Genomic DNA, 19,681 nt, shown 5'->3' with positions numbered 1-19,681 from the left:
CTAATGTGCTCATTTATTTCTTGAAAAACTATAATTAGCAGGTGAATTTAATAACTTTATTACATGTTTGGAGTTGACTCATATTTACAGTCTGTTCAAAAAAATCTGTGGCTGTTTCTAGCCGCTGTTTCCACATTAAAAGTGAATATTTCTAATCATTTTTTCATTATAAATAAAACCTGCCTCTGTATCTTTTAGGACAGTTTTACTCTTAGTCAGCAATCTGTAATCTACTTGTCTCAGTAAGACGTCAAAGAGGCTGAACTGAAGAGCCAAAAACACTCAACCCTAATTCACCAAAGAGTATTCCCCTCCCAACCTGTGTGCTTATGTCCAACTTGTATGTGCTGTTGATCTGCCCCTGCACTAGATGCCAGATTTTGTTTACCCGGTGTCGATTTAGGCCTTTCGTAGAGCGATGTGCTGTTTGATACCAGGGTGCCAGCTGGGGTCAATGCCCCTGCTCCATCCCATATGGACAGATAAGTGGTTTAACCTCATAATAGATGGACCAGCTGACAGCCTCCCGACAGATTCAGGCTTGAGCTGCAGTTTGAGAGGTGTGGGATTAAAGCAGAAAGAGCTGCGCTGACAGAGGAACATGACTCAGGCTGCGGGGTCCGGGAGCCTCTAGGGGCCTCCAACAAGGCAAGGAGTAGCTTAAGGTCACGTGGTGAGGTTTGCACCAAAAGAACATGCAATACCTCACCACCAACTGAGCTCTGAGTTATTCAGTTGTAGCAAAGATAGAAAGTCCAGCATTTTTATAAGAAAAATCAGACATAAAGTGTCACTTTTTGACTCACCCACCAAGCTGCTCTACATTAAACTGATCAAAAGTCTTCTCAAAGGGTATAAAGTGTCCATTTTAGTAAACTAAAAGGTTTGGAAAACCTCTGAATTAATCATCTAGTTAAAAATAAAAAAAAAGGACATTAATTATTTGTAATATAATGTATTATCATGTGTAATTAATTCTTATGAAACAAAATAATTGTGAGTGTAGCCGTCCATTTAATTTCTCCTGCTGCTTCTCAGAATATATGGCTTATAATGGTCCTCACTCTACACTTCAGCCATGTTTATTTAAGGCCACTTTTGTTTTTTAAATTATGTTAACTGCTCAATTAAAGATTCTGGAGCCTGAAAATTACTTATTTTGTCTGATCAGGAGCCAAAAATGTAAATTAATGAACTACAGGAACGAGAAAAGCTGTAGGAAACAGTTCGACTTAGTTAATGACTTAAAGGATTAATCGACTGACTAGATAAACGTGTTGCAGCTGCTCTGAAAGCTCCTCTATCAGAAATGCTGCATCTTTAATGTCTGTTGTTGTTGCTGCTGCTGCAGGACAGAAAAGCACAGTTTCAATCACAGTTGGCTTCGGCTGGCCAGGGTGTTTCCAGTCAACAGGTGTCCCATTGAGGTGGGCTAATCTCCCACTTTGCTGACTGGCAGGTGGCCAACAGTTGAGTCTGATCGTCGCTCCTCATCGCGCCCCCTCCCCTCCTGAAAGGTAACTTTCAGGTTTTCTTGTCAGGACAGTGCATTTCGGCACGACTCTCCACACAGGGAGGAAACTCTGCAGCAGTCCTCATTAAAATTCCCTGCCCGTACGCTCACCACGAAAACCTCCTTTTAGTGGGTGGCACCGGCGTCCTGCGCGCCTCTTTAATTGCGCACCACGCATTAACGAGCGAGCGCGGATCCCGGCTTCATCACCACCGGCGTCCGCCGATCGCCGAGCCGGACAGCTTGCTTCATGTCCCGCGATTTACGGCGACAGGGCTGAGAGAGGAAAGGTGGGCGCAGAGTCCCAGAGGTCCGGCAAAGGGGTGGCGCCCTACGCATCTCATCCGGCGCCTTGGACACGCTGTGCCGCGACCCACGGCGACGCGGTCCGCTCCTGCAGCCCGCTGGCTCCTCGTTGCGGCTCATGATTGTGACATTTCACAGGGGACTGGCAACATGTGCGCCTGGGTGGTGTGAAGTGTGACACAGCGGCTTTGGGGTTTCATTTCTCTCGGTTACGACAAGTACCCGACGTTACGGCGCACCTTGTGTAATAGGTAAGTACATCAGTTTATTTCTCTTTTTCAGATCAGACAGCTCAGCCTTTGCTCTCTGTCTGCGCTGTGTTTTATTGGCTGCTCTTCCAATACCTCTGCGTATTGATTATGTTGAGCATCCGATTTGTTGAGAGGTCGGCTGACGGTTTCCAGGCAATTATGAGCAGTGACTGTCACAGACACACGCATCAAATCACTGTCAGTGCTGCATCCAACTAACACTGCAACACATCCCAACATAGAGCCTCAGAGCATCTGTCAGTGCCTTGTACGACATGGAGGTATTACACTAAGACAGGAAAATGCCATCATCAGAAGTTGAGCTGCTGCTGGTCAGCTCTCTGAATGCTTCCTGCAAAATTTCATTGGAAAGGTTAGGAATAATTGCATTTTTAGCTTTCTGGGTTAATCTCATCAAGCTGTCCCAGTCTTTCTTGACAGTCCTTAAAAAGGGGAGTATCAAGGCCAGTTAAGCAAATGTGTTCTGAAGTGTTTCATTAGACTTTGGGTGACACTTTATTCTTGGAGAGATTAATGGTAGATTCCTTGCAGTGGCTGGCTGTTGTCCCAGGTTATTTACAGCAGTGGTAGGTCAGTTTACTCCCCAAAATAAAATAAAAAAAAGTTTCAAGTTTTTCAAGAGAGAGAAAGCCATCAATCTTGCACCTTGAAGATCTCTGCCTGGAGTGGCTTATTTCTCAGGCAACATGGCAGCAACAAAGCAGATAATAGGAGAAACTCTCTTAAAACGCAAGACTACGATGAACACAGCGGCATCACAAAATGCCCCATTTAGTGTGGAGCTGCAGCTTTGTTTCGAGCACAGTGGGATCTTATAGAGCACAGTTTAAAGTGTGTACTAATTGAACCTGCCAGCCACTCTCTGCATTGTGACAGGAATGTTTGGTTGCCTGTTCTCCACAGAAACCCCCCATTCCTTTGTTCTGGGGGACAATCCTCCAGTGCCGTGTGTGTGTGCAGTGGTGGGGGGAGGGAGAGGGTCAGCGGGGGTATTGACATCTGTAGCTGACAGCTTCCTTGGGGCAAGCAGACCTGCTGTGATTCCATGAATGAGTATTATGGAACATATGAGCAAAGCACTTTATACTAATGAGGACATTTATTCTTTGGGCACGATGCTCGATGACCGGTCATGTTTCCAGAGAGAAATCATGCCATGCTGCAAACTCTGAACATTTATTGTAGTAAATAAAGACGATCCGATTCCTCTTCCAACAATTCATGTTGATTTCCAGCAACTTTTCACTGAATTTAATTGGTTTGACAGTTTGAGCAAAGTCAAGTTTATTTTCAGTATGTTGTAACAGAACTAGTGCAGAAACAAATAGACAATTAATCAATCGGTTGATTGTCAGAAAATTAATCACCAGCTAATCGATTAGTCATCGATTCCATTTATCATGCAACAAGTCTACAGTCTTTGAGCTAAATGCTAACATCAGTATGCTACCATGCTCACAGTGACAATGCACACATGCTGATGTTTAGCATGTAATGTTAACCGTGTTCACCATCTTAGGTTAGCGTGTTAGCATCGCTAATTAGCACTAAAATGAAAGTACAGCTGACGTGTTAGGAACATTAGTCCTGATGATGGTGCTAGCCGTAACGTTAAGGGATTAGTAAAGGTGTGAGGAAAATTTTAACATATAGGCTAATGTTAACCATGTGTTAGCATGCTAACGATTACTAATTAGCACTAAACATAAAGTAAAGCTGAGGCTGCTGAGAACATTAGTCCTGATGATAGTGCTAGATGTAACTGTAGGGAATCACCGAAGTTGTGAGGAAAATATTTCGCATATAGGCTAATTTTATCTGTTTTCACCATCTTAGTGTTGCATGTTTGCATGCGAACTCCCTAAAACATCATCATGAAAACTCCAATAGTCAAGCCTGGATGATTTTCTCCATAGGTTATTGATGACAAATCCCGCCAGTTCTTTCTGATGTTGTCCTGTATGATGGAGGCCAAAGTGTGTGTCGGTCATTTCAACACCTTCCTATATGGTGTGATATCTACTGTCAACATTCCCAAGAATTTTCAGAGGGCAGCGGCAGAACAATCTCCGCAGCTGCTCTCTTATCAGCAGTGTCAGGAAAAGTCTACATTAACACTGAAAAACACCCGGAAAATATCAGCTTTCCCATCCAGAGCAACAGACCTCCCTTAAACAAACGTATCAAGGAAGTCCAAGGAAATGGGAAAAACTGCTTTCTGACTGTGGCAGCAGAAAGTCCGAGCTGATGGGAAACTGTCGGGGAATGTGACTATGGCAGCTTGAGCGGGTTTCATAATTGTAAGTAAGCGTCCCTCATGACTGGTAGAGAGTGGTACGCCATGAGGTGGAATGCAGCCCCCATGGGCCCCTCATGCTACACAGTATGTGCTCGGGATGGACTTCGCACCTTCCACCAGCCTGGCCAAAACGGCAAGTGACCAAAACAGGATTTCGCTTAAGCAAACGGAGGAAAAAGCTGGCCTGAGCCTGCGCTTTTTCTTTTCCTGTGTTTCCTAAATGTCGCGCAGTATTAACGAAGGCCCTCAGCTGCTTTCGAAATGACTTTCATTCAAGCCGAGAGCCGGCTCATATGCAGGAACCACGGGGGAGGTGCCACGCTGAAAAGCAAGCGAAAACCGCTCTATTCAAGCCAGGAGAAAAATAAATTCCCCCCCTCAGCCACTTATGATCCTATCAGCCAAAGAGTGTTCCCATAGGGCCAAAAGGAGCCTGGGCCAGTCGTGCAGAAAGAAAAAGCCCCTCTCTCTTTCAAGTTGTTGACATTTGAAAGCCATTGTAGTGTGTACAGTAATATCAGAGCAGGCTCTGTTTGCCCATTGGGGGGTATCATAGTGAATAATATACCATGTGGTGCCTCAGGTAAACAAAAGCCTTGAGCTGAGGCAAGCCCACCTGCCCTGACCGAGCAGAGGCCCCAGGAAAAGCAGACAGAAGAAGAAGAGGGGGCGTTGGTAATGAATAACTAACCACTATGGTGATTAAAGGGGGCGATGGGCACGGGGAGATAAGAGTGTGGTGACCGTCCGAGCATGAGGTGTTTACAAGGGGAATTCCTCGCATTCCTCTGCTGCAGCCATGCCACTCCAATCTGCACCTCCACCCACTGATGGTCACCCTCTGTGCCAAGAGGGACCCAAGAGGTGAAAGGGCCCAATAAGTTCCTGCTCAGGAAATAGCTGCTGTGAATGTGTTATGTAAGGCGATTTTTGAGTGCTGCTGTAGGGATTTTTAGCTTGTGTTTGATAGTGCTAATACAGCAGGCTGAGGAGCACGTGCAGTGGATCCCCGGAGAGTTAATGTTCACACAAAGGCTTGTTTTAGCTTTGAGTTGGGAAAAAAGAGGTTTTGAGCCAAAGCTGGAATCTGCAATCCACATATTTGAGCTTAAGCAAACTGATAGCATCTATTCGGAGAATTAGCATAAACGTTTCACCAACACTTGAATGGATTGCCTTGACGCTTTGTACAGACATTCATGGTTCCCAGAGGATGAGGACTTAAGTTTTGGATGATCTGCTGACTTTTCCTGGATCAGCACAAACAATCACGGCTCCCAGTTGTTGCATCCCACTGACTTTGGTGATCCTCTGACTCCACCATGCCACCGTGAAAACTAATGATATTCCTGTCAGCCTCATCTGTACTCTGTGTTTTAGCGCTAATTAGCAAACCTTAGCATGCTAACAAACTATGGTAAGATGGTAAGCATTATACCTACTAAACATCAGCATGTTATAGTCATTTTGAGCATGTTAGCATCCTGATGTTAGCATTTAGCTGAGTGCGCAGCCTCACAGGGCTGCAACCAATGCTATAGACTAATCTTGTTTGTGTGTCCCCATACTTTACCATACATACTTATACAATAAAGATGCATTCAGCGCTTTAACTTTAACAAAGAGCTGCTTTGTGGTCCTGCTTATGTCAAACGACAGGATGATCCCTCATGCTGCACCATAATGCTTTTAAGAGTTACACAGCTCACACACAAGTATACATAACCTATGAAGCGAGGCAGAAAAGATAGACGATATATGAAGTCTGCTGCTGCAATGTTTTATTATTGCGCAATAAATCAACCTAAACATGTGGAGATATGTGAAGGGTTTTTTTGTTCCATACTAAACGCTCTGAAGTGCAAAGGCATAAAACAATCCCTGGTGCCTTTTTCCATAGGAAGTCATAAGGCTGGGCTTAACTCTAGCCTAGTCCCCTCAGTCAGTTTTGAGCTTTACAGGACAGACCTTTAAGCTTGGCACTTACTAGTCACACATCAGCTATTTTCTCCCTCCAGTCAGTTTGAGGAGCGTTTGTGGTGTTAACATCTGAGAGCTCCTTTAATCTGTCTTGTCACACAAAACAGGGTTTAAAAAAAGGTCCCAGAGACGGATAAAATGTGTCTCATGCCCGCATGCGAAAAGTGAAACAGGGACTCCTCGGGACACTGAGGGTTTGTGTTTTAGGATCATTCGTCACGTTTTTTTTTAATTCAGTGCAGATGACTGGGTCTAATAGGATTATGAGAAGGCCTGGTGAGAGGAGAAGTCCAGGGGGGCGCACGTTACCCCTGCAAGCCCAGCCTTGGCCGGCCCCTTGGGGTGGGGGTCATGTGATGGAGGGGGACAAAAGAAGCAGGTGTCAACCCGATGATTACGGGGTCTGAAGCAGGGCTCACCTATGGAGATTACTCAGAGCCTCTCATGGATGGCAGGTTGTGACCTCGACGAGCGAGGAAGCAAATCGCCACCCTCACACCCAGAAAAGTGCTATTCTCTCAAAAAAAAGAGAGCCTCCACTCTCTGGTTTCCTTGGCAACTTCCTCAATCTGGATATTTTGTTCTTTCAGTGCTGAACCAAAAAGCAGAAAGATCCTTTCATTTAGAATTTGGGAATATTTGTCAGTCGTACTTTTTGAATGCAGCAAGTCAAACCCTGTAAACCGGCCAGACTCATCTGACAGGGGCTTCAGATTAAAGTGCTACCATATGCTGGGGACTGGGGAGCTCCCTCCCCATGGTAGAGCTTATTATTGTGCTCTATGTCACTGTCAGCAACTAATTGTTGTGGAGGATTGAGGTGACGGCGGGAACAGCTCCCCTATCTTGTCTTAAATGCTTGGTCATCTCTGCTCTGCTGTCTGAGTCGAAGCATTTCCTTTTCCAAATACGCACACCCTCTGCATTTCTGATCACCTCGCCAAAGCCAGCGTTAGATTTCATGCCTTACGCTACCCTTTTTCAAGCTGTTTGAGTCCAAGCTGAGGCAGTGCGAATGCCAGGAAAGGAAATCTGGAGCTCTTGAGTATATAAAACCATTGTTTTCACTCTGTGCCCTGCCCATGCCGCATATGGCTCATTTCATGGCTGCTGGAGAGCCTGATTGATGGGCTGAAGAGCAGCGAGGCTGATGTTCCTCATGCTCAGTGCTTGGCAAGGCGGGAGACAGGTCCGAGGTCACATGAGGTAAAAGTAAATACGAAGGAAATGAAAGAAGGAGGAGGATTCGGGAGACTGCATACTTTGTGCCAAAATGCTCTTCGGGCACAAAAGGTGTTTTTCCGAGGAACTCTTGAGCCTCTTTCACACATAGTTCCCAGTAACTAACTGGGATAGTGATTTTCACCTTTCATCCATGCAGCTACGTTAAGGAACATTTCCGTCTTACGTCTTCTCACACATGCCGTGGCAATGCTGGAACAGATAGGACAAGGGGCAGTCCAGCAGATAGCTGTGGATGCCAACAGTACGTGGCAGACGAATCTAATTGTTTTCAGGAAAATGGCGGCCGAGGAGGTTCAAATACGCCATCATCATCAGCATCTTTCATCCTTTACCTACTTGTCCCTCCAATGTTTCCGCTTTCATTCACAACGCCGGCATTTGCCCTGAAATGTGACTTAGTCCTGAGGTGGGAAACTGTCTTTAGAGACTCCCCTGAATATCGATCCCTGCTCCCGCTCACTCATGACCCCATGCAGGAAATGTTCCTGAACATTTCAGGGATTAGACTGCATGTGTGAAAGGGACTTCAGGCGACATGACCGCTGGCATGCAAGCCGGAATCGTGACACAGTGTGTTTCTGATGTCTTCTTTGCCCAAGGTGTCACGGGAGCTGACATTTCATTGCAATCATTGCATTAACCACCTCTGGGAGAACTCCTCAAATATGAAACTTTCGGCGCTTGTCACCACCAATTAGGTAGCAGTTTATGTGGTTTTCTCCCATTCTCCTCCTCCGTCTCGCTCTCCGGTCTCAGAGATCCGTGGCCCCAGGGGGCTGGAAAGCTGTCTAGTAATCTGAGACGGCATTAATACTGAATAAGATGGAGCGAGGCGTAGGCCCTGCAAATTAATTTCCATACACAGAGCGGCGTTTAAAAAAAGACTGCGAAATGACACAGTGGGATTTCGCCTGGTATGTTTGTGTGTGTTTGTGTGCGAATGTGTTTGTGGTGGCAGGGGTGGTGGTTTGTGGCAGCTACGTCACCATGGAGACAGTGGCATTGTCGTGCAGGGGGGACATTGATGCTGGAGTGAGTGCAGCATTGGCAGCAGGAAGAAGCAACATGGCAACAACAAAATCCCCTGAGCCACTGGGCAGATGTCTGGCTTTATGTCGAGATACGCACTTTAAAATGTCCTTCGCTGTCTTTCGCTGCTAACTTCGCTGTCTTCAGTCATGCTTTCATATGGTTCTGACCCTGAGCGACAAGATCCGTGTTCACGCTCGCATTATCTCATGTGTGCTGAGAGTGATGCCGCTGTGAACAACAGGCAGTGCAGGCCGAACGAACCTGCTGCTGAAGCTGCTGGAGTGACTCCCCCCTCCTCCTCCTCCTCCTCCTCCTCCTCCTCCTCCTTCTCCTCCTCCTCCTTCCCTGGAGAGGAGAGTGTCCTTTAGGGAGAAGAGATGACTTGACGTTTTGGGTTTGTCAGAAGCTGCAAATAAATCGGACGTACTGGTGGCTGCACAGGCTGTTCCTGCTGTAAAAACACTGCAGCTCGCTGTGGGATGCGATATGTCAAACATGCTGTAGTAACTGCAATGATTTTTCTCTCCCTCTCGACACCGTAATGAGAGTTTATGCATCTGGTGCTGCTGGATTTATTCCATGTCTTTCTTGTTTCCTTTGCACACAGAGTTGCAGACTTAAAGGGCCATACCAGTGTGTTTACAGACGCTACCTCCTTAAAGTTATAATCTTTAAAGAAATAGTTTGAGATTTTGGGAATTACATTTATTTGCTTTCTTGCTCTCATGTCTGTGTGTTACTTACTGAGCTAGAGTTAGCTTAGCAGAGGATAAAGACTGGAAGCAGGGGGAACTGCTGGCATGGCCGTTACATCATGTTAATTATTTACCTTTAGAGGTGATTGTTGATGTATTTTTTGATGTACTTGTTCAACTCCTCATTGATTTGTTAACACAGGGAGCAACAAATATGCTTCAAGCAACTAATCTGTCAGAAATGTGACAAATAAAATTGACACCAGTCGATCTGCAGTGCAGCCAAACAAACTGGGCTGAGAGAATTATTTGCATACCAATGTTTTAATAAAGAAGACAAAATGCCACCTATAGATTGCATCAAAGTTGGGACTTGAATTAATGAAAATTAGAATTTAATCAAGTATATTTGACAGTTTACAGGCCAGTTTCAAGTATAAGCTGCAATATAAACGTCATGTTTGCATTATTTTTTTCCATCATTGTTGTTCCATCACAACAGTCAAGGCTGGATTATCAACTGCGTAATCAGGCCCCATAACCACAGGTGGCCCAAAGGCACCATGTTTACCGTCTAACATTTAGTTTGTTTTTCAGTTTGGCAACTGAAATAATTGCAAATATCTGTGCTAATGATACCAAAAAGCACATTATTAACTAACATTGGGCCCTGAGTTAAATCTAGTTAAATCAGCCTTTATTATTTCAGTTTAAACTGAAAAACATGATTAAGTTGTGTGTACACAATGTGGTGAGAAACAAAGGGGGTCAATAGGGGTCCACAGCCAGTTTTTTTGTCCTCCGGGCCTAACAACAATAATGTAATATTGATTAAAAATAATGCAGACTTGCTCACTACGATGGATTACAACATTAGGAGATGGATTAATTGATTGAGGGGAAAAATTAAGCAAATTTTAAAAGTCCAGAGAAGCCAATGGATCCTGAACAGCAGACAAAACGTAAGGTTTTAAATCACAGTTTCCTGGTTTGGGACATGGTTAAATGTGATGTTTAAGTGCTTAATGAAGCTACAACTTGCAAAACCGCTGGAATGGCCCTTTAAACTGTGGTGCACCCACCGTTTCTGCCGTCCGCGGTACAGAAGTCATCGTTTGCAGAAACTGTCACCGCAGCAACTCTTAAAATAATGTCAGTGAGGTTTGGCCGGCTCGCCTGCTTTCCCCTGGGCCCTCACTCCATTCTTCACTCTTCCGCTAATAATAGATCCTGCAGCTCATCCCGATGTATTGTCCCATGCCCAACATCACACAGAAGAGAGAGGCAGCAGAGTGATGGAGGGAGAGACACCTGCAAAGTCTGTCCCAGCCGGCCCCGTCTCCCCGCCGGGCCAGGCGTTTGACATTTAACTACGACAGCCGTAAACAGGCCACTGGAATGCCATTGACATTCATTTAGTCTGGCACAGTTTTTTCTGGGTGGGTTTTGTCCCTCTCCAACTCTGTGCCGTGACACTTCTTTAAACCTGGATGCCTTTAGAGTCCCACAGTGCAGCGAGGAAGCTTGTCTCTCCAGCCTGAAGCTAAAGGCAAAGAAAGAGTTAGCAGCAAGATATTTGCTACTCATTTTAAGCCATTTATAAAGCCAAAAATTTGCCGCTTCCAGCTTCTCACCTGGAACAGTTTGCTGCTTTTCTCTCTGCATATCATTGTAAAATTTCTATATTTAGGTTTTAGACTTTTGGTCACACAAAACAAGCAATTTGAAGACATCACTTGGCTCTCTGGGAGATTGTGATGGGTATTTTTCACAGTCTTACACAATTATTATGCTTATAGGTGCACAGCTATGCAGCTAATGAAAAACACTTCCAGTTGAGGTGGAAGGCAAGGAGTTGGCTTTGAGGCGTTAAGGTTAGTAATTGGAAAGTAATGGGCAACTGAAAAATGCATAATATTGACAGTTTAGCCCAACGGTAATTTAAACATTATTCAGACTGTTGTATTAGCAACACATTAGCCTCAGACAGCCAGCATTGGTACACTGGTTAGGTTGGTTGGCAGTAAAGTAATCAGAGAATAACTAAAACAGCTGTAATACAAACAGATGATGCTCCAGCAGGAACGTTTGAAGAGAAGATAAAAGACCAACATGGTGGACGTACCATTGTCAATTAAGCTGCTATGAAAGTCTGCCAGTGATGTTTTGTGCAGTTCAACTGAAACCCACAACTGGTGGCAGAATATACTGTTTTTTACCATCTCTCATTTCAGATGAGTAATTGAAGTTATTAATTAACTTGTATAATAAACTTATCTAATATAATAATATAAGTTATAATGTGTTTTACACGGGAAAAGCCAGTTAAAACAGTTCAGCACTGCAGTTAATTAAAATCAGAATGAACTAAATAAATTGAATACGTAAAACTTCTGATCTGAAAAAAAATAAAACTTGTCTTTTGTAAAAAGAAATAACTTAAAGACGTCACTGATTCTGCGAGTGCTATCTCTTTTAATCCTGATGCTTGCATACGAGGCACGAGGGACTTTCAGAGACCTGGAGAATCAGTGCAGAGGAGCGTTAGTGGGAGAAACACCTTGCTATGTCCCCCATCTGTGTTTGTTTGTCCCCCAGTGGATGGAGACCAAGATTTATGATCAGTCCATGAACCGTTCTGATCAAATACATCATGTTCTTCTTGTCGTTCATTCTGTTACCTGTTGGATGCGTGAGCAAAGGGGCGTGTACCATCTGTGGTTTATCACTTAATCATAGACTCTGTGAAGCTTAAGCTCCGTCTCCAGCCAGCCATAGTGTTGAACCACCACTTCATCCATAATATTAAACACTGCTGACTGTGTGTGTGTGTGTGTGTGTGTGTGTGTGTGTGTGTGTGTGTGTGTGTGTGAGGTGTCACAGATCTCATCCAAACCATGCTGAGTCTGGCACGTTCCTCCGCTGTTTACCTATTCATTAATTCATCTGTGAGTGATGGCGCGGGCGAACCAAAGCTCTCCATCCTCTGGTAATTAAACGTCGGTTGGTGAGACATTTTTCTCCTGGAAAGCATTTTTAAAAATGACACGCACACACACACACACACACACACACACACACACACACACACACACACACACACACACACACACACACACATGCCGATGGGCGTTCTGGGCTAGCGTTGGTAATTAGCGTGCTGAGAGGTTGCACTGATTGCTTCATTATTTCTCCTAAAGATATCTGTGGGAGACACTTGATGGATGTTGCATGTTTGACAGTAATCCATGCTAAAGCTTCTTATATGAACACAATACTCTCACACCTATAGGAACAACATTATTTACCTAACAGGTTTTGAAGCTACGCTCCTCAGAGGAGCTCACACCCTGATCCTCTTGCATAAAACTTGCTCAATGTAACACAGATGCTCAGTGCAAAGAACCACCGTTGCGCAGTTACACAACATAAACACATGAATGCTCTTATAGGTTGTGTGCTTTCATGCAGGAGTTATGAAAGAAGTTTCCTCGTTTGTCAAAGGAGGAGTGATTCGGAGTAATTGTCTTGTTTTGCTCACAGCGGTTCAGCCTGATGCTGTGAGCAGGACAGCAATTATCAACTGCGTGGCCCAGTTTCACAGATTATTTCTGGATCCTACAAGATATTAATAACTGTTTCTCATTGAACGTCTCAGTCATTGTCAACAGTGATTAGTCAGTTTCTTTGAAACTGGATAAACAAGGTTTTTTCAGTACTTCAGTGTTTGATTTGTGTGGCAGAAAACGAACAGACAACAATTTGATTTTCTTATTTTGAATTATTTTTAAGCCACACTAGCGGCGTAGCTTCTACTTATAGCATGCTAACACACTGCTAAGTAGCATGCTAGGAAACATTTTACCTGCTACATAAACAGCATGTTAGCATTGTCATTGTCAGCATGTTAGCATGCAGGTGTTAGCATTTAGCTCAAAGCACCACTGTACCAAAGCACAGACACACTTAGCTGCTAACATTTAGCATTTAGTGCTTCCAGTTTTCTCATCTAAATCTTTGTAAAGTGAATCTCGTTGGTCATTAAGCGAGAGATGAATAAAAGGGATGCTTGTCTGCTTTTTATTTTGTTTTTCCAGTCTATAGACATGCAAGACTGTTCAAATCTGCCAATTCTGATATATCCCATCAGTGGTTTGCTGTTGTTCTGATAACAGTGCTTGGGTGCTGTCTGCTCTGTGATATTTATCCAAATAATGTGTCACAACTCTGCCCCAGTGACACCTCCTCCACTGAAACTGGACTCCCACTGGACTGGCCTCAGTAGGATCTCACTTTAAAATGTCAACCATGTCAGGTCCCCACACCGCCATATCTACTGTCATCTCCAGGTAAACATCAGTCCCAGCGCCGCAGGGAGCGTCGGCTCAGGTCATTACAGCTGCGGCTGCCAACGCTCCTTTTCCATCAGGTTTTACAGTTTCAGCTCCAAACTAAATACCACGCTCTTCCTCCTGTGGTGGCTGAAGAAGAAGGTCACCCCTGTCCGGATGGAAGACTCCAAGCTCAATCACCCTAAATCACTTCGGGAGTGTGCCAATCACAAACTTGCATGCATTATTTGGTGTGTGTGTGTGTGTGTTGCACCACATGCAATTTAGCCTCGGTGTAATTGGCTTATTAGGCCTTTAGTTTGTTGGAGAATCGAGCAACTGGGCTGCTCATCCATGGGTAAATTCTCCAGTTTCAGGCCAATTGTCCTTGTCATGTTTTTTTGTGGAGTGCATCTGCCTTCGTCTGTCAGCCTGAATCACATGGAGAAGGCTTAATTGATGTGATGCCTGTGTGTGTGTGTGTGTGTGTGTGTGTGTGTGTGTCTGCATACAGCGAGCCAGACACTCTCAGGATTCGCAGCTCTTGGAGTTAATCCGTCTCACTACTAGTGGGGGGTGGAGCGGGGGTGGTGGTGGGGAGGAGGAGGAGAGAGGAGAACAATACAACATCTCTCCCTCCATCTCCGGACACGTGGTCATCGCCGGGCGGGAAATCTCTGGACCTTGGACGTCTCTACGGATGTTGCTGCTCTCGTTCTCTCGTCCCAGCTGGCTCTCAGCGGTCTCTGCTGCGCTGCTCAAGGAAGCGAGGTACAATACGCTGCCCCCCTCCAAAAAACATCCTACCCCACTGCCTTTCGTTCCTGCCATTGTCACCACACAAGAGGCTGCGTCAAGAGGTAAAATTAGGAATGTGTGTGTAGAGTGAGGAACTTCCTGCACTCCAGAGGTGTGTGTGCTCTTACTGTTTCAGCAGAATGTCTGTTTGCAGCCCGTGACCTGAGCCAGGAAGTGTAGAGACACAGCGGGGGCAATATGCATGACCTCCTATGCAATGCAAATCCTTGTGTACGGCGCAGGATTGCTGTGTCTACCTCATGGACATTCCTGAGGGCACCACAGGGCCTTGTTTCCCGTCCTGCTCCGGACATAGCTCCCGTGTGGTTCATAGATACTCTGAGTAAGATCGCCAGATCGCGTGTCGACAGGAAAGATTTGCATTTCAAGATGTGAGGGAACAAACATGACAATAGGCAGTGGAATTCACTATGAGTAATTGTTCTGGAACAAAGGGATTTTCTAAGGTAGTTATTTCCTTTTACGGTTACCTCAGTTCCCCTAGTTGCATACGAGTCTCAATTGTAAAAGTCGCTCTGCACATTTTTTTGGTTTGTCACCCTTTTAAGACCAGGATGGTCTGCTTGGACCACTTGTCACAGGTTGTATATGTATATGAGTTGTTCAACCAGAGTGATGTTTCCTTCTCACACTGTTTCATCTGAAATATTTAAGAGGCCCGAGGAAGTTAAAAGTTCATTCATGGCCTTGGAATCAGTGCGCATGACAAAAATAATTAGAAAATTTACCAACTTTTTTTGATGCATCTCTTGATCCTGATTAGCAACTAAGCTAGTAATTGACTAATTGAGTGAATAATTAATTAAGTAATTGAGTGTTATCTTAAGATTTATCTTATCTTATTTGAGTTAAGATTATTTGATCAACGATGCATTTTTTTTTGTAAATCGTCTCATGACCCCTCTTATTTCTCTGATGACCCCCCCAGGGTGGGAACTGCTCTTCTATTGCATTAGCCTTAAATTTGGCAGCATCTTTTATTATAATAATAACTTGAGTCCCTCCTCCTTGAACTGCCACCTTATCGTGGTGGAGGAGTTTGAGTACCCGAATGATCCTAGAGGCTATGTTGTCCGGGGCTTAATGCCCCTGGTAGGGTCTCCCAAGGCAAACAGGTTCTAGGTGACGGGTCAGACTAAGAGCAGTTCAAGAAGCCCCTTATGAAAGAAATTAAAGCAAGGAAGCGTACGTCGCCCGGATTGGCGTCACCGGGGCCCCGCCCTGGAGCCAGGCCTGGGGTTGGGGCTCGCAGGCGAGCGCCTGGTGGCCGGGTCTTTGCCCACGGGACCCGGCCGGGCACAGCCCGAAGGAGCGACGTGGGCCCGCCTTCCCGTAGGCCCACCACCCGCAGGAAGGATCAGAAGGGGCCGGTGCTATGTGGAATGGGTAGCGGTCGTGGGCGGGGGCCCCGACGACCCAAATCCTGGACAACGACTCTGGCTATGGGGACATGGAATGTCACCTCACTGTGGGGGAAAGAGCCTGAGCTAGTGCGGGAGGTTGAGCGGTACCGGCTAGAGATAGTCGGGCTCACCTCCACGCACAGTCTGGGCTCGGGAACCCAACTCCTTGAGAGAGGCTGGACTCTCTTCTACTCTGGAGTTGCCCGCGGTGAGAGGCGGCGAGCTGGTGTGGGCTTGCTTATAGCCCCCCAGCTCAGCCGCCATGTGTTGGAGTTCTCCCCGCTGAGCGAGAGGGTCGCTTCCCTGCGCCTTCGGGTTGGGGATAGGTCTCTCACTATTGTTTCGGCCTACGGGCCGAACAGTAGCGTAGAGTACCCGGCCTTCTTGGAGTCCCTGGGAGGGGTACTGGAAAGTGCTCCAACCGGGGACTCCATTGTTCTGCTGGGAGACTTCAATGCTCACGTGGGCAGCGACAGTGACACCTGGAGGGGAGTGATTGGGAGGAACGGCCTCCCCGATCTGAACCCGAGTGGTGTTCTGTTATTGGATTTCTGTGCTAGTCACAGTTTGTCCATAACGAACACCATGTTCGAGCATAAGGGTGTCCATCAGTGCACGTGGCACCAGGACACCCTAGGCCGGAGGTCAATGATCGACTTTGTAGTCGTATCATCTGACCTTCGGCGGTATGTCTTGGACACTCGGGTAAAGAGAGGGGCTGAGCTGTCAACTGATCACCACCTGGTGGTGAGTTGGATTCGCTGGCAGGGGAAGAAGCGGGACAGACTTGGCAGACCCAAACGTACCGTGAGGGTCTGTTGGGAACGTCTGGCGGAACCCGCTGTCAGGGAAGTTTTCAACTCCCACCTCCGGGAGAGCTTCAACCAGATCCCGAGGGAGGTTGGAGACATTGAGTCCGAATGGACCATGTTCTCCACTTCCATTGTTGATGCAGCCGTCCATAGCTGTGGCCGTAAAGTCGGCGGTGCCTGTCGTGGCGGCAACCCCCGAACCCGGTGGTGGACACCGGAAGTAAGGGATGCCGTCAAGCTGAAGAAGGAGTCCTATCGGGCCTGGTTGGCTCATAGGACTCCTGAGGCAGCTGATGGGTACCGGCAGACCAAGCGTGCGGCAGCTCGGGCGGTTGTAGAAGCAAAAACTCGGGTCTGGGAGGAGTTCGGGGAGGCCATGGAGGAGGACTACCGGCTGGCCTCGAGGAAATTCTGGCAAACCGTTCGGCGCCTCAGGAGGGGGAAGCAGCTTTCTGTCAACACTGTTTACAGTGGAGGTGGGGAGCTGTTGACCTCGACTGGGGATATTGTCGGGCGGTGGAAGGAATACTTCGAGGATCTCCTCAATCCCTCTGTCATGTCTTCCGTAGAGGAAGCAGAGACTGGGGACTTGGAGGTCGATTCATTCATCACCGGGGCTGAAGTCACTGAGGCAGTTCGCAAGCTCCTCGGTGGCAAAGCGCCGGGGGTGGATGAGATCCGCCCTGAGTACCTCAAGTCTCTGGATGTTGTAGGACTGTCTTGGTTGACACGCCTCTGCAGCATCGCGTGGCAGACGGGGACAGTGCCTCTGGACTGGCAGACTGGGGTGGTGGTCCCTCTTTTTAAAAAGGGGGACCGGAGGGTGTGTTCCAACTATCGGGGGATCACACTCCTCAGCCTCCCTGGTAAAGTCTATTCCAGGGTACTGGAGAGGAGAATCCGGCCGATAGTCGAACCCCGGATTCAAGAGGAACAATGCGGTTTTCGTCCTGGCCGTGGAACACTGGACCAGCTCTATACCCTCCACAGGGTGCTTGAGGGTTCATGGGAGTTTGCCCAAACAGTCCACATGTGCTTCGTGGACTTGGAGAAGGCATTCGACCGTGTCCCTCGCGTCATTCTGTGGGAGGTGCTCCAGGAGTATGGGGTTGGAGGCCCTCTGTTGAGGGCTGTACAGTCCCTGTACAACCGGAGCAGGAGCTTGGTCCGCATTGCCGGCAGTAAGTCGGACCTGTTCCCAGTGCATGTTGGACTCCGGCAGGGCTGCCCTATGTCACCGGTTCTGTTCATCATTTTTATGGACAGGATTTCTAGGCGCAGCCAGGGGCCGGAGGGGGTTCGGTTCGGGGGCCGGCAGATTTCGTCTCTGCTTTTCGCGGATGATGTTGTCTTGTTGGCTTCCTCGAGCCAGGACCTTCAGCATGCGCTGGGGCGGTTCGCAGCCGAGTGTGAAGCAGCTGGGATGAGAGTTAGCACCTCCAAGTCCGAGGCCATGGTTCTCGACCGGAAAAAGGTGGCTTGCTCCCTTCAGGTTGGAGGAGAGTTCCTGCCTCAAGTGGAGGAGTTTAAGTATCTTGGGATCCTGTTCACGAGTGAGGGAAGGATGGAACGTGAGATTGACAGGCGGATCGGTGCAGCGGCTGCAGTAATGCGGTCGCTGTATCGGTCTGTCGTGGTAAAGAAGGAGCTGAGCCGAAAGGCGAAGCTCTCGATTTACCGGTCAATCTACGTTCCTACCCTCACCTATGGTCATGAACTTTGGGTCATGACCGAAAGAACGAGGTCCCGGATACAAGCGGCTGAAATGAGTTTCCTCCGCAGGGTGGCGGAGCGCTCCCTTAGAGATAGGGTGAGGAGCTCTGTCACCCGGGAGGAGCTCAGAGTAGAGTCGCTGCTCCTCCGCATCGAGAGGAGTCAGCTGAGGTGGCTCGGGCATCTCTATCGGATGCCCCCTGGACGCCTCCCTAGGGAGGTGTTCCAGGCATGTCCCACCGGGGGGAGGCCCCGGGGAAGACCCAGGACACGCTGGGGTGACTACGTCACTCGGCTGGCCTGGGAACGCCTCGGGATCCCCCCGGAAGAGTTGGAGGAAGTGTCCGGGGAGAGGGAAGTCTGGGCGTCCCTGCTCAGACTGCTCCCCCCGCAACCCGGCCCCGGATAAGCGGAAGATAATGGATGGATGGATGGAACTTGAGTCCCATCAGACTTCAAACTGCTCTGACACGACTCAAGACAGCCCGGAATTTGTTTTTGCTCTCAACCCTCAGCGTGTTGAAATAAGCACATTGTCCCGCCCTGTTACATCTGTTATGTTGATTTGAAGGGATTAAGCTTGTTTATGGTATTATGCCCTCTACTGTATGTCGGTGGCAACCCCGGGCGTCTTGTTTTGCATTAAGTAAAAGAGTAGGGGCCAGAGGGTACAACTTGCACCACTACATTTTTAATCCCTCACCCTCAAGGCAAATAAAATTGCTTTTATGCTGATACATGATACTTTGTGAAGTAACATGAATCATTTAAACTCGCGAGCTGCGTCCTTCTTTCTTACATGAATATCCATCCTTTCATTAGAGCTTGTCTGGATGTGAGGGCAGTGCAGTTAACCTTTATCGACGCATGAGTCACCGTTTCTCTTGAGGCCAGCGGACGAGTCTTAAGACCGCTAACTCTCCTCCCCTCAGAAACAGCTTCACATAGGGGACTTCCAGTGGGAAGCACTTTGACAAATGGTCCTTCTCAGTTTAATGTTGCAGCAGTTGTGCTGCAGTGCACTAATAGTACTTCTACTCTCTCTGGGCCCAAAGTTTTGACTGTGCTTGTGTTCTTGCTCTGTGATTAAGTATGGCTGACTTTCTTTACCTGCTCGGTTTAAGGAGGCATGGTGCGTTCAGGGAGGCCTTGTGTTAACTGTGATGCCCACTGTGTGGCTGGAGGATAGATGGTGGCTGACAGCACCCTCGGCGTTGCGTTGCTGCTGCTGTGTCATGCTATTTTACTGTGGTGTTGGCTT

At 47.2% G+C, this 19,681-nt stretch overlaps 1 protein-coding gene across 1 annotated transcript in view; it reads left to right on the top strand.

Moving 5' to 3' along the window:
• The first annotated feature begins 1,666 nt into the window (after nucleotides 1-1,666).
• Nucleotides 1,667-19,681, top strand: part of tmem108 (transmembrane protein 108) — a 47,869-nt gene continuing 29,854 nt past the window's right edge. Inside the window, exon 1 of the mRNA XM_070986430.1 lies at nucleotides 1,667-2,070. The gene's annotated coding sequence lies outside the window, so the exon portion shown is untranslated. The remainder of the gene's footprint in view (nucleotides 2,071-19,681) is intronic.

Source organism: Chaetodon trifascialis, chromosome 18 (genome assembly GCF_039877785.1).
Source record: "Chaetodon trifascialis isolate fChaTrf1 chromosome 18, fChaTrf1.hap1, whole genome shotgun sequence".
NCBI lineage: Eukaryota > Metazoa > Chordata > Actinopteri > Chaetodontiformes > Chaetodontidae > Chaetodon > Chaetodon trifascialis.
This window is presented reverse-complemented; position numbering and strand designations above follow the sequence as displayed.